Source organism: Dermacentor silvarum, chromosome 1 (genome assembly GCF_013339745.2).
Source record: "Dermacentor silvarum isolate Dsil-2018 chromosome 1, BIME_Dsil_1.4, whole genome shotgun sequence".
Taxonomy (NCBI): domain Eukaryota; kingdom Metazoa; phylum Arthropoda; class Arachnida; order Ixodida; family Ixodidae; genus Dermacentor; species Dermacentor silvarum.
The window spans coordinates 150,046,227-150,059,111 of NC_051154.1; the positions used below are offsets into that span (position 1 = coordinate 150,046,227).

At 51.3% G+C, this 12,885-nt stretch overlaps 2 protein-coding genes across 7 annotated transcripts in view; one reads left to right on the forward strand and one right to left on the reverse strand.

Moving 5' to 3' along the window:
* Positions 1 to 12,885, forward strand: part of LOC119436225 (ras GTPase-activating protein raskol-like) — a 379,883-nt gene that overhangs the window by 123,398 nt on the left and 243,600 nt on the right. The gene's annotated exons all lie outside the window — the stretch shown is intronic.
* Positions 1 to 12,885, reverse strand: part of LOC119436231 (prolyl 4-hydroxylase subunit alpha-1) — a 404,330-nt gene that overhangs the window by 104,458 nt on the left and 286,987 nt on the right. The window lies entirely within an intron of this gene.

A 12,885-nucleotide genomic window follows, 5' to 3' on the forward strand; every position in this document is an offset into this window, starting at 1 on the left:
CCGGTCCTGCACTATAAGCGGTTACGTTATAAGCGGTTACGTTATAAGTGGTCTATACTGTACAGGGGGGGTATTATGTAAGAGTCCCCTAGTGGACTGTCCACTTCGGCTGTCGCCATTGGCTCCCGCTTCACGAGCGCGAAGGTTCACGAGCCCGACTCTTCCCCCACGCTGTCCACGTGCTGTCTATCCGCGCACACCACACCACATACACTGCGCGTCTTCCTTCCTTTTTCGCTGACGCACTCGTGCCACCTGGTCCTTCGCCTAACAACTACAGTCAACTGCGCGTGGCCTTTGAGAACCACGCCTTGCCTCGCCTCACTTGGAGCTCTCGGTCCGCTTACGCCGGCACTCTCTCCTCACAATTCTCCCCCCCTCACAACATGAAGCAGTACGGAAAGCGAGAGGCTGTGGTTATAGGTAGAGCACCAACTGGTCTGCGTGGACAATAGTTCAACGAGGTCCCGTAGTAGGGTTACTCAAAACAGTCATCGTCAACCGCTTGACCACTCAATAAGGTCCACGTCGCCGCGGTACCAACTTGGCTGAAACACCCTTGGCAGCATCACTCAAGGTGTGACTGTTTAAGAGCCCGAGGTCATCTTACCGTCTTTAATGGTTGTTGGCTGCCGATGACGGTCGTAACTGGACTCTGTACTTGCCAAGCAGCTGCTTGATGTTTGTGAACATATTTGAGGGCCTCTTCAAGGTGCTGCTGGAGTTCTGCAGCAAAGGCATGGGGTGCGGAGCTCACGGCCGCAACACAGCAACGCTGAAGTATATTCAATGACTACGCTCTCTGCAGTACACATCGCAAGGGTGATCTGGTGATCTCGGGTATGTGCTGGTCCCAGTCCTTGTGGTTGGAGCAGTATGCTTGTAGGCACTGCTTAAAAATCTCCGAGCTTTCGCAATCTTTCAACTTACTAGGACCGATGTCATGAAAATGATGTCCGTAGTGGTGATTTCCTTAACTCAGTGCCTTTGAAACAATAGTGTCATTTAAGGAAACGCCGCAGACAAAGCTCCTTAATGGTGCCATTGTGACGCCCGACCATTTGTCCGGAAGGTCAGTATGGCACAGTTTGACGGTCCTTGATGCCCCAGTGTTTCAGAAGATTGCGCCATAGAGTGCTCAGGGAGTGCTTCCCATTGTCACTTGTGATGAGTGATGACCAGAGGTGTGCCATGGCGACATAAAACTGTAACCACACACTCGTAAGATTTTTGTACTTGTTGCCGCTCTGGAAAATTAGTGAATTTGTTGGTAACCGCTAGCAAGTATTTGTGGCCACAAGGTGCAGATACCAAGGGCCCGATAATATCGACACTAAGCTCTTCCATAGGAGCTGTAGCCCACTGACTGTTCATGAGGCCCTCAGGCTTCTGGCGTCAAGCATTTGTGCACTGACAGACTGCACAGTACTGCACATACTTTGATATGTCAGCCCGCATGCCCAGACAGACGAACCGTGCTGAGACATGTCTCGTGGTTTTGAAAAATCCCGCATGGCCTGCTGTGCTGTGGTCATGTGCCATCTTCAGTGCCAGGTGTCAGAGGTGATCAGGTAGCCATGGTACCTTCTTGTTGCCTCTTTGTTGAACCAGCAGTCTGCTTGACTCCAGTTCTCTTGTCTCTGCTAGATCATGAAGAAGGCAGTGATCAGAGTCTGAGCTTGGGAGCCTAGTCCCTTGGACCACAGTCTTCAGTTTTGAGAGACGGCCGTCAAGAGCTTGTTCTTGGATGAGCTATCCTGTGCCACCTAAGAGTGTGGCATCCTTTTCCAAGGCTACTGCTACTTGCTCAAATGTAATTTTCACTTCAGGTTCTGGAGCAGCAATGGGGAACAGTGTCGCATGCAGACTATCACTTGGGTGGTCTTCACACTGGAGAGGGGCTCTACTTAAGGCATGTGCGGGTATATTTGCCAGTCCCTGTCTGTGCTTGATTCAGCATTTGATTCGGTCCTGCAGTCGTACGACCCAATGCTTGACCCTAGGCGAAGCTTGGTCAGTTTTAAACATCCATGACAAGGACGAGTGGTCCCAGTGAATCTCAAACTCAGTAAATTCAAAATAGGCCCTGAACTTGACCACTGCCCACACTATTGCAAGGCACTTCCACTCCTGGACAGTGTAATGGTTTTCGGCATCTCGAAGAACCCTGCTAATGAAGGAAACTGGCTGCAGTTCATCAGGGTCAGCCTACAGTAGCACAGCTTGCAATGCCGACACCGCTTGCATCAGTATGAACCATGAAAAGTCTGTTTACATCTGGAAGGCCCACCACTGCATCCTGAACAAAGTACAGTACAGACCACTTATAACGTAACCGCTTATAGTGCAGGACCGGATATAGTGCGGTCTTTTCAGACTCCCGTTAATTTTCCCATAGCACTCCATGTATACACGTATCGCTTATAGTGCAGTTGTGGGAAATGAAATACCGGTTACAGTGCGGCTGCCTGAGGGTACGGAAGTCAGCGGAGACGGCGAACGCTCCCCTCAAACGGGCGGCCCGAGGAGTGCTCGAGGAAGAAGGAGACGAAGTGGAGGAGAAGGGCACGTGGTGCGAATGAACAGCCAGTGAGGCTGTAACCAGAATCTCGAGTGCGTCGTGAAATATGACGGCGCACATAGCGAGCGAGGGCCACGAAACGGCCAGCGCTCGCTTCACGATAACGGCAGTAAACGAAACTTCAGCGAGTGAGCGGGCGGCGCCGGCACGGCATGGCGAAGGGCGCACGCGGAGACCGTGGAATGTGAGGGAGGAGGGCGGCAGGGAAGCGGATTTCCTCTCAGCAACTCCGCCGCTTTGGTGGCTCCCCTCGCCCTCCCTCATAGCTCCCTCACTTTCGACTGTCACCGTGCGCGCCCCCCGCCGCTACAGCCGGCCCGGCGCCAGCTCCCCGAAGTTTTGTTTTCTGCCGTTAACGGGAAGCGGGCGTTTGCCGGCGTGGGTAGTTTCGTTGGCCGGCCTGGAACAGCGCCGCTGCTTCCCTCTGCGCCGTAGCCGCAGCGTGCAAGGTAAACACGGGACTAGAAAGTAGAGGAAGCATAAAGGAGAAAGACGGGTTCACTGCCGTTTTCTACGCGTGGTAGCGTGGCTGAGACGTCGGCACGTACACGCATGTTCTGGCGCAACGCAGAATTGGCGACCTCCCCATTTGAGAGAGGGTGAAATTTCCGCCGCGTTTTTATTTTCTTTTTGGTTTGTTCGTGCGCGACATTGAGGGGTCTCCCCTAAGCTTTTACTCCATGGCGCTGCCAGAGCAATGCCGGTCGGAGGCACCGCTGCGTGATTTGGTTCGAATTAACGAGGTTCGACTGTAAATTGAATGCAAACGTTCTATCCGCATTCTTCGACTGTCACATACGCGTGGCGGCTCGGTGCACATGTTTTGCATATGTGCGGGCCTTGAAAATTGTTGCTTTGGTTATAGTGCGACTCCGGCGACTTACGTTATAAGCGGTCTACACTGTATTGTTTGAGTGCAGTGAAATCCTGCTCTTGACTCTCTGCCCACTGCCAGCAAGCCCCAGGAAGGCTTGCAACTGCTTAATTATGCTGGGCCTTGGGTAATCTAGCACTGCACGCACCTTTTTTTCATCTAGTCTGCATTGCCCAGTTGAGATGATGTGGCCCAAGAACTTAAGGGCTGACAGAACACCTGTATTTTGTCCTGGTTAATCATAAGGCCAGCACTATCACTACATTGCAATACTTCCCCTCACCTGCTCAACGTGACTCTCAAGTGGCTCCAACTGTACTAGAGCTACATCTCAAAATGCCATAGCGAAGTGGTGATTGATTCCCTGTAGCACACAGTCCATCAAGGTTTGAAAGGTGGCCAAGCCACTAGCCACCCCAAAGGGCATCCTGATGAATTCAAACGTACCCTGATGGCAGATGAAGGATGTTTTCATAATGTTGGCATCACAAACAGGAATCTGGAAAAACCATTGGGAGAGATGGAAGCTTGAGAACCACTGAGCTCAACCAAGTTATGCTAGCAGCCAGTCCGTTCAAGGTATTGGGTAGGCAGGCACAGTAATCCCACGTTATAATGAAATCGCTTGACTCGAAATATCGCTTTATATGAAATTCCTTCCCGTCCCGAGCTTGACCCGCTTAAAGTGAAGTGGCAAGCGCAGGCATCGCCGCCGCCACGCGGCGGCAACCCCTTTGCAGATGCAGTGTCAAATTAATACCGCCAACGAATTAGTCTCATGCAGGCACAGAACAGGCCACAAAAGTACCAAACCCACAATCGATGACTGCCTAGTAATGGGTACCAAGCGAGTGCTGAGTGCTCCCAGCTGTTTACTGCAGAGCAAGCGGAAGCTGTCAAATTCCATGGTGCAGCGCGCCGTCTCAGTCGCATCGCTGGTGTCCCCCGTGACAGAATCCACACAAAAATAAAGTTTTCCTGACGCATTGCGGTGCCAGAAAACAGCGGTCTCTTGGATGCCGAAAAGCGGCCAAAAGACTGTGAGTAGACTTGCACCGTAGCACTCCACAGGGTGTGCTCGATGAGCAAAGTTTTACCGCTCTAAAGAGCACTTCTGGCGCTGAAACGTGCCGAATAGCACAAAAGAAGTGTCCCTCCGATTATAAGTGGAACGAGAGGTACTACGTTAACAAATCGGGAAATCGACTTAAGCTGGTCTAGAAATTTGCTCGCCGCTCACTGTAATCAGCCTGCATCGCAATAATACACCGCCTCTAGCTTCGTTGCACTTTTGGCGGTGCAAATCGACCGATAACTTGCCGAAAACACGAAAAATCGGAGCGTCGCCAGTGGTGAGTCAGGCTGTCAACATGGCGGGTCAGCGCAAGCTGGTGTTTTCCCGGCGATTTTCTCAAGCTGGTCATGCTCGATTCGCGCCATCCGACTTTAGACAAATGGTCTAAATGCGTGGTAGGGTCATTGAATTTTGTTCCTAGACATTTGTCAATGGCGCGGACGCGATGGTGCGCTAACACCGACACTCGAACCGTAGAATTAGGAGTGACTGGTGTTTCGTCAACTACGGTGCGCCAAAGAACACTTGTTTTGCAAACTTCAAGGCTGCATACCTCGGGGAAAAATTGCCCAGCGATCATGCAAAGCCCCTACTACTGCAAAACCGATTAGTTTTCACGATTACGCTGTATACCCACATTGAGTGGCTAATCGTTTTTCGAGCACAACAAGCACAATCTCAGACTTGAGTCACGGCATTTGCGGCGCTTTCCAGTGCAATACTCTCTTAGTCTTCCATGACAACCGCACCCCCCTATAAAATCTGCTGCCTTCGCCTCCTCATTCGCCCTCCAGTCTGCAAGCCGTTTGGACACCAGTCACTCCTCTCGCTCGCCTTCATGTCAACCTCTCCTCCTCGCTGCCAGTTTTGATGTCGCTGCTCTTCCAAAGCTGCCCTCTTCCGCCCTGTCCTCCCGAGCACAATCTTCCACCAACGGGTAGCCCTTCCGCGGTTCCTGCTTCTTGGCCTCCACGGCTCCTATCGCCTTTCTTCTGCTGCACGTGAAGCCGATGCCAAGCCCGCCATTGCGACCGTCGCCATGACCAGCGTGGACTCCCGAGGAAAGCGAGATGCCCGGGCGACATTTTGAAGCTTCTGCCTTTTCGTTAGGCAGAATATTTCGTTATATGCAGGTTCGGCACGAAAATTCGAAAAAGAAACGCTTACCGTATTTAATGGATTCTAACGCGCCCTCGATTGTAACGCGCACCCGTTTTCCGTTCTCATCGAAGCACTCATCCTTGGAATGTCACACCAGGTACTGGATGCGTGGACGCGTGTCACTTCGCACAAGCGCGAGGCATCGGAAACGAAGAGCGAGCGTCACGATGGCGTCGTATACTGTTACAGTAGAGCCCCGCTGTTACGTTCGCGGGTGCTGCGTTTTCCTGGCTGTTACGTCGTTTTCGGCCGGTCCCGGCACAGCTCCCATAGAACCCAATGCATTGGTAACGCCGCTGTTGCGTTGCGAACTGCCACCCTGCGCCGGCCCGAGCGGTCATTTTGACTTTTCATGTCGCTTGGCTTGGTGGCTTGACGATGGCATTGGCCGCCCAAAGTGCTGGGAGCGACAACTATGACATATTTTCGGTTTCCGCCAGCAAAAGTATGGCCCTTGAGATCCGTATTTGCTATCTAAAGATGGTGTCTATGACGCGTTGTGGCCCTAAAATTGGTTTTGGCTCATAGATGTTCTGCATAAAGTCCAAGGGCAATAACGCAGTCATCGCGCACCGTATGGTGTATGTACGAGTGAAAATGTGCGAGGGGAGCCGACGACCGCGTCTAAATCTCGCACGCGCAAGAAAGAAAAGCAGGGAGGAAGCGCGCCTTCTTCCGTTGCGCTCGAGGCACCAGCGAGGGCGGTGGGATAGTGGGCGGCGTTGTACTGTACTCTGGCATCAACTGCGCGATGGCGCGCGGTCCGTATCTTGAAAGCGATCTGCGTTGGGGCAGAGTCTAGGCAGTGTAGGTGCGTCGGCGGCTCATAGCTTTGTGCGTGCTGTTTGTTCTCGGCGCTCAGTTTGCATTGAAGCGATAGACAACATCACAAAGGTCACTTCGCTCGCTTCTGCAGCGACGCTTCCACAAGCCGGCTAGGCCAGCTGTGTGGCCTAGCCGGCTTGGCGGGCAATCTTTCTTCATGTTTGTTTCAATGTCTGCTTCTTACTTTATTCTTGTACTTTCAGTGTAGCTATCACAATTAACTGACTTGTGTTAACTTTGGCTTCATTCTATTCACTCATGGTGTATGTCACCAAGGCCAGAAATGTTCAGGCAGTGCCGCTGCAGTGCAAGTAGTGCCGCGGGGTACCTGTACAGTACATGGCAGGTGTTACTGAGTGCTGAGGCACAAGCCATGTCATCAATTGCTTGGCTAAATTGTGCAGTGACCTGGCACGTGTGGCCGCTTTTTGCTTCAGCGTGAGCTTCACACCTTTCAATCTACAGTCACCACTCGAGAATTCAGACTTGATGGGGACTGCCTAAAGGTCTACATAATCAGGATTCCGAAATATCAGATTTGTCACGAAATAATTGACTTTATTCTACAAGTAACCGAAAAAGCGTTGCTGTGCACACATACGCTTGCCTGCAACCTGGTTCGTCTATATTTGGAAAATTTTCATGTTTTTACTACAAATAGATAAAAGTACAGTCAGCGGATGCACCAGTGGTGGTGACCAAGAGAAAGTAACATATTGCGCTCAGCGATGTTTTCGTGTGAGAATGTTGCCCGTGGGCGACAAGTTAGCTTCCTACGTACTCGCCACTTTGTCAAATGGCAAACAACTGTGCTCTGAGAACTGAATGGTCATGGGCTTCTCATCAGTCTATTACTTCCCCACACATAATCACCACCCTCATCAGCGCAGACATCAAGGCTGGAGTTGGTGCTAGTTGAACCTGCTTGTGAGCAACAAAGATCTGTCAGCGGGCGTAGTGTCACTATTTAACACGAGGAGCAAACGCTGGACATGTGGAGCACAGACCGCTTGCGTGACGAACCAACATTTAAAGAACTAGCTGCAACTCTAAATGTGACAAACGGCCTTTACAGCAGTTAGTGACTTGGCTTGGCTTGTCCCGTGGTTTGGCCGCAGCCTGGGTGAGACTACTGAATCGACTCGGCTTTGCTAGTTTCGGTTTCGAGGAGGTGCCAGCAATATGGGTAGCAATGCCTCAAAACAAAAATATTCCTGTTTTTGCTCAACGTGGTGGCCGAATTGGCACGTGATGAAGTGTCCGAAATTTCGGTAGGCCTTATAACGGGGGAGGCTACCCTTGGATACCAATTATTTTTATTGAGATATCTTAATGAAATTTTCAGGATAGACTCATAGTAAAAGCATTAGTAGAACTACAAAACTTCATGCAGTTATGTTCACTGGTTCTCAAGTTAAGCAATATGTCAGAATGGTGCACATGGTTTTCTCATTCCAGGCCTGGAGAATTTTCAAAAGGTGCTGGAACTGTGAAATTCACTAGGATAATTCCCAGATGGATACCTCAAAGCAAGACAGAGCCCTTTTTTAAAATTTCATTGCTGAAAATTTTAGCAGACCACCAAATTTAGTATTAGTGATTAGGTTTTTATTAATTGAATTTTGATTAAATATCACAAATCACAGACACGATAAATTTTAAAAAATGGGCTTGTCTTGCACTCCGAAATTGATTCAGATACACAATAAAAAAAAACTTCTGAAAATCTGATGAGCACTTCCAGAGATATGGATGGAATAAGCTTCACCACCCAAAAAAGTCATTTTGAGAAAATGAGGTTTGAAAGTTTTGGGCACATATGTTGGTCTTAAATGACCCTGCAGCGTAACTAGAGATGTCCTTAGGCACTCCCTTCCTTTTCCGCCTTTCCACCTTTTCTTGAAATCGCTTCTTGGCCTTTTTCAAAAATTTTTGCCTTCACTTGTAGCAGTGGCAGCTTGTGGAGATGGGTTTGCACAAGGCTTACCCTACGAGCGACGGTCAGGAAAGGGCACGACGCTCCTCCACTCCGCAACGCACAAAGGCGCTACGGCAGGGTTCGTCGACTCTCCGACACGGCGCAGAGAAGGCTCCGGAGTCAGATTGCCAACAAACACGGGTTTATTCACCCAAGGTACAGCTCAGTGCTACAGTCACGGCGCTTACGGGCCAAGGCTCGCTGCAAGACCGATCGAGTACGCGCGCCCGCTGCGCTAGGTGCTAACCGGGTAGCGGTCCGCCAAGCGCGATAACGAGGAGTCGCGAGAACAAAGGTCTCATGTAACCACCTCGTTGCGAGCCTGTGAGCCTCCCTCGCGGCGAGGAAGCGCTCAGCGGACGAGAGCTCGGGTGGAGAGGGTGCCCGGGGGCCGCCGCGCGGGAGGCCAATCAGGGCGCATCCCGGTGACGTGTTCTCGCGGGGCAAGTCCAATCCCGGGGGGGGAGAAGCACGGTTTGCGCGGGAAAGTAAGTCCGGCGCGCTCGCCATGTCCGCCATGTTGCCGTTATGGCGGCGGTTCCCGGAGATTGAGCTAAGCGCCACGCGCGAGCTGGGGGGCGAGGCGCGGGAAGGCCCCTCGATCCCCACAAGCTTCAGGATCGCGCTCCATTGCTTGAAATTTCTGCTTTGTTGCTGGCATAGCGCCAAGTCCTCGTTGCACAGCAGCGCGCTTTTTATCCGCCGCCTCTCTCCTCACACGTCAGAAAACGTGTTTGCAAGTGCACAGTGGACGACGCGATCACACTGTCCGAGGCATATGAAAGAGAGGATGTGGAAGCCGCTGTCAATGAGCATGAGACACCAGGTGCACTCGTCATGACAAATTCTTGCGCCGGTGGAGCAGGAGTCACGCTGCTAGAAGCTTTGACGCAACCACTCTCTCACGTAGATGAAGCAGAAGCTGCCCCACAGGAACCATCGCTGCGATCATTGTCGGCGCGCGGGCGAGCGGCGAGCTTCGCCATGCGGACGAGCTTCATAGAACGCTTCCTTGCACCTGTAAAGGGTTTATTAGAGATCGGAGCAGCGCAGCGTCGACAGTCAAACGAGACGGCTTTCAAGCACGAGCGCCGTTGCAAGCAAAAGCGCTGGACCCACTAGCGTCTCTCTTCGCTACACACCGAACACGTGTAGTGTCCTGAGTTTCATTGGGCGCATCGTGACTGACCGCACAACAATCGACAGGCGAAACGCAACGACAGTCTCGTAAGAACGGTTGAAAATCGCCTCGTCGGTAGAAATTTCGAGAATATGCAAACGGTTGTAAAGGTAGACGATAGCGAGCGGAACACACACTGCACGCCAGCGATGGAGGAGCCAAAGCAGACGACGACTGGGTGCATTATGCAGAAGACCACTACGTCATCGCGTACAGCAGCCAATGGGAGTCGCAGGATCCCCCGCGTCCTTGAGGAGCACACGCTTCGCCCAATCTCAGCTTCGCGTCTCTGCTGCAGGAAACTTGAAAGCTCTCACGAGCCCTCTAATCATAAGCGACTTATGCCTCTCCCGCGCTGCCGTCGCCGCCGTGGGTGGCGGGTATAAAAAGTGCAAGAATGCATGAATAAAACAACGCCAAAACGGCGCCTCGGTGGAGTGGTGGAGAAATGGAGTTCGCGCCAAGTTGCGGTATTTTGAGCGCTCGCTCGCCGCTCGAGGGCTGCCGCGGCTTGTTGTAAACTTTATGTGAAATAGTTTCGCGATGAATTAGACAGTTGATATTTACAGAAATGGTAGTTTATAAAACATACTGCCCGAATATGTGATTTTCCAAAAATCTACTTTTTCACGATTTTTCTATTTTCAAAATCCGCGTCCCCCCTTAATAATTTTAAGTCCATGTGACCAGGGGTGGGGCCACGAAGCTGCCCGAATAATTAGCATGTCCGAATTATTGATCAGCTACTGTTTTCTTAACCACTTCCATGACTCTCCACCATGAACAAAGTCACTTTTTCAGTCTGACAATGTGGATAATCAAACAAATTCGATGGGAACTGGTAAACGCACAGCTACACACAGCTGCACACAGCTACAGTAGTGCCCGCAACAAATTTCGAAGTACTGGAGACTATTCCGGCTGTGTTGAAGCACGTTTTTACGTCCTCTTTAAGCACCGCCAGCACGCATCAGCCTGGCGAGCATTGTCTGCATGATGCCATGCACTTTGACTGCACCACAGAATCAAGGGCTGTGGTGGTCAAATGGACCTTTTGTACTTGGTCTCGTGCCTGTACTTCGGCTTTTGTTGCCAAAAGGCTGATGGCAGTATCGAATAACTAAATAAATAAAAATGAAAAATATACTTCCTTACAACTATCGTCCGCCATCAGTGCCCGCCGGGGGGAGGGCAGGTGTTCCGGTGAGTTACCACTGTGTAAGACAAAGCTGGTGCAAAGGTCTCTGCAGCACACTGCAAAAGAACTACAGTTAAACCTGGATATAACGAAATTGACAAATTCCTGAAAAACTTCGTTATAAAAAGGATTTCGTTATATGCAGGTTCGGCACGAAAATTCGAAAAAGAAACGCTTACCGTATTTACTCGATTCTAACGCGCCCTCAATTAGAACGCGCACCCATTTTCCGTTTTCGTCGAAACACTCATCCTTAGAATGTCACACTAGGTACCGGATGCCTGGACGCGTGTCGTTTCGCACAAGCGCGAGGCATCGGAAAGAAAGAGCGAGCGTCACGATGTCATTGTAGCGTCGTATAGTGTTACAGTAGAACCCCGCTGTTACGTTCCCGGGGGCTCCGTTTTCCCGGCTGTTCATTTTCGGCCGGTCCCGGCACAGCTCCCATAGAAACCAATGCATTGATAACCCCGCTGTTGCGTCGCAACTGTGGGACCGGTCCCGCATCATACGTTGCGAACTGCCACCCCGCGCTGGCCCGAGCGTCCATTTTGACTTTTCATGTCGCGTTGCTTGACGATGGCTTGACGATGGCATTGGCCGCCCAAAGTGCTGGGGGCGACAACTATGACGTATTTTCGGTTTCCGCCAGAAAAAGTATGGCCCTTGAGATCCATATTTGCTACATAAAGATGGTGTCTATGACGCGTTGTGGCCCTAAAATTGGTTTTGGCTCATAGATATCCCGTATAAACTCCAAGGTCGATAACGCAGTCGCCGTGCGCCGTATGCTGTATGTACGAGTGAAAATGTGCGAGGGGAGCCGACGACCGCGTCTAAATCTTGCACGCGCAAGAAAGAAAAGCAGGGAGGAAGCGCGCCTTCTTCCGTTGCGCTCGAGGCACCAGCGAGGGGGGTGGGATAGTGGGCGGCGTTGTACTGTACTCTGGCATCAACTGCACGATGGCGCGCGGTCCGTATCTTGAAAGCGATCTGCGTTGGGGCAGAGTCTAGCAGTGTAGGTGTGTCGGCGGCTCGTAGCTTTGTGCGTGCTGTGTGTTCTCAGCACTCAGTTTGCGTGGAAGCGATAGACAACAGCACGAAGGTCACTTCGCTCGCTTCTCCAGCGGCGCTTCCACACGCCGCCAGCGTTTGACACCGTGCGTCCGCGCTCATCGAGTGTGATGTGTCACAGCATGTACCAACGCATCGGTAATATCAACTGGAAAAGGAGAGAGTGCCGGCTTGGCGGGCTAGGCCAGCTGCAGCAAGCGGCAGGATCAGGTTTGAATCAAGGGAGGGGGAAAGGTCACGCCCGCGGCGGCAAGATCGCCGGTTCGAGGGATGCAGGCCCGCCTCGCGCACGCACGCACACGTGCGCTCGCTTCGCATTACGTCGCGGTGGACAAGGTGCTTCCGGTTGCCGCTCGCGCAAAAATGACAATATTTGGGGCAAAATCTCTAGGCTGTCGGAGGGGGAAATCCGTTATATCGAGGGGGTCTCCTGCTGCCACTTCGTTACGTAGAGGTCTCAAATACATGTGCTTCTATGGAGTAACGGCGGGGAATAGAAAAACTTTCTTATATCCAGGAATTCGTTATGTGGAGGTTCGTTATAAGCAGGTTTAACTGTACAAAAGATAGTTTTCATGTCTTCATCTGTTAGATCACTGCTATCTCTAATGGAGTTGTTGACGCTATCCATCTTAGCCGTCATACATGCCAAAGTAGACAGTACGACAGGTTTTATCAACACTTCGTGAGAAGGCCAGCAAAGCAATGCAAGCCTCTGATTCCGTACAGCACTCATCGCTGTGCACAAGTGAACGGTTTTAAACAACAAAAAAGTATTTCTTTATGCTGTTCTAGTGACAAGCATTGCATGGCTTGCAGCGCCCTGCCGGCCTGTTCACGAAACGCTGGTAAGCCAACAATCGCGAAGAACATGAGAGCAGAGGTATTTTGGAACGATCTATGTTGTTTTCCATTCTTATCATTTGGTACAGCTTCGTC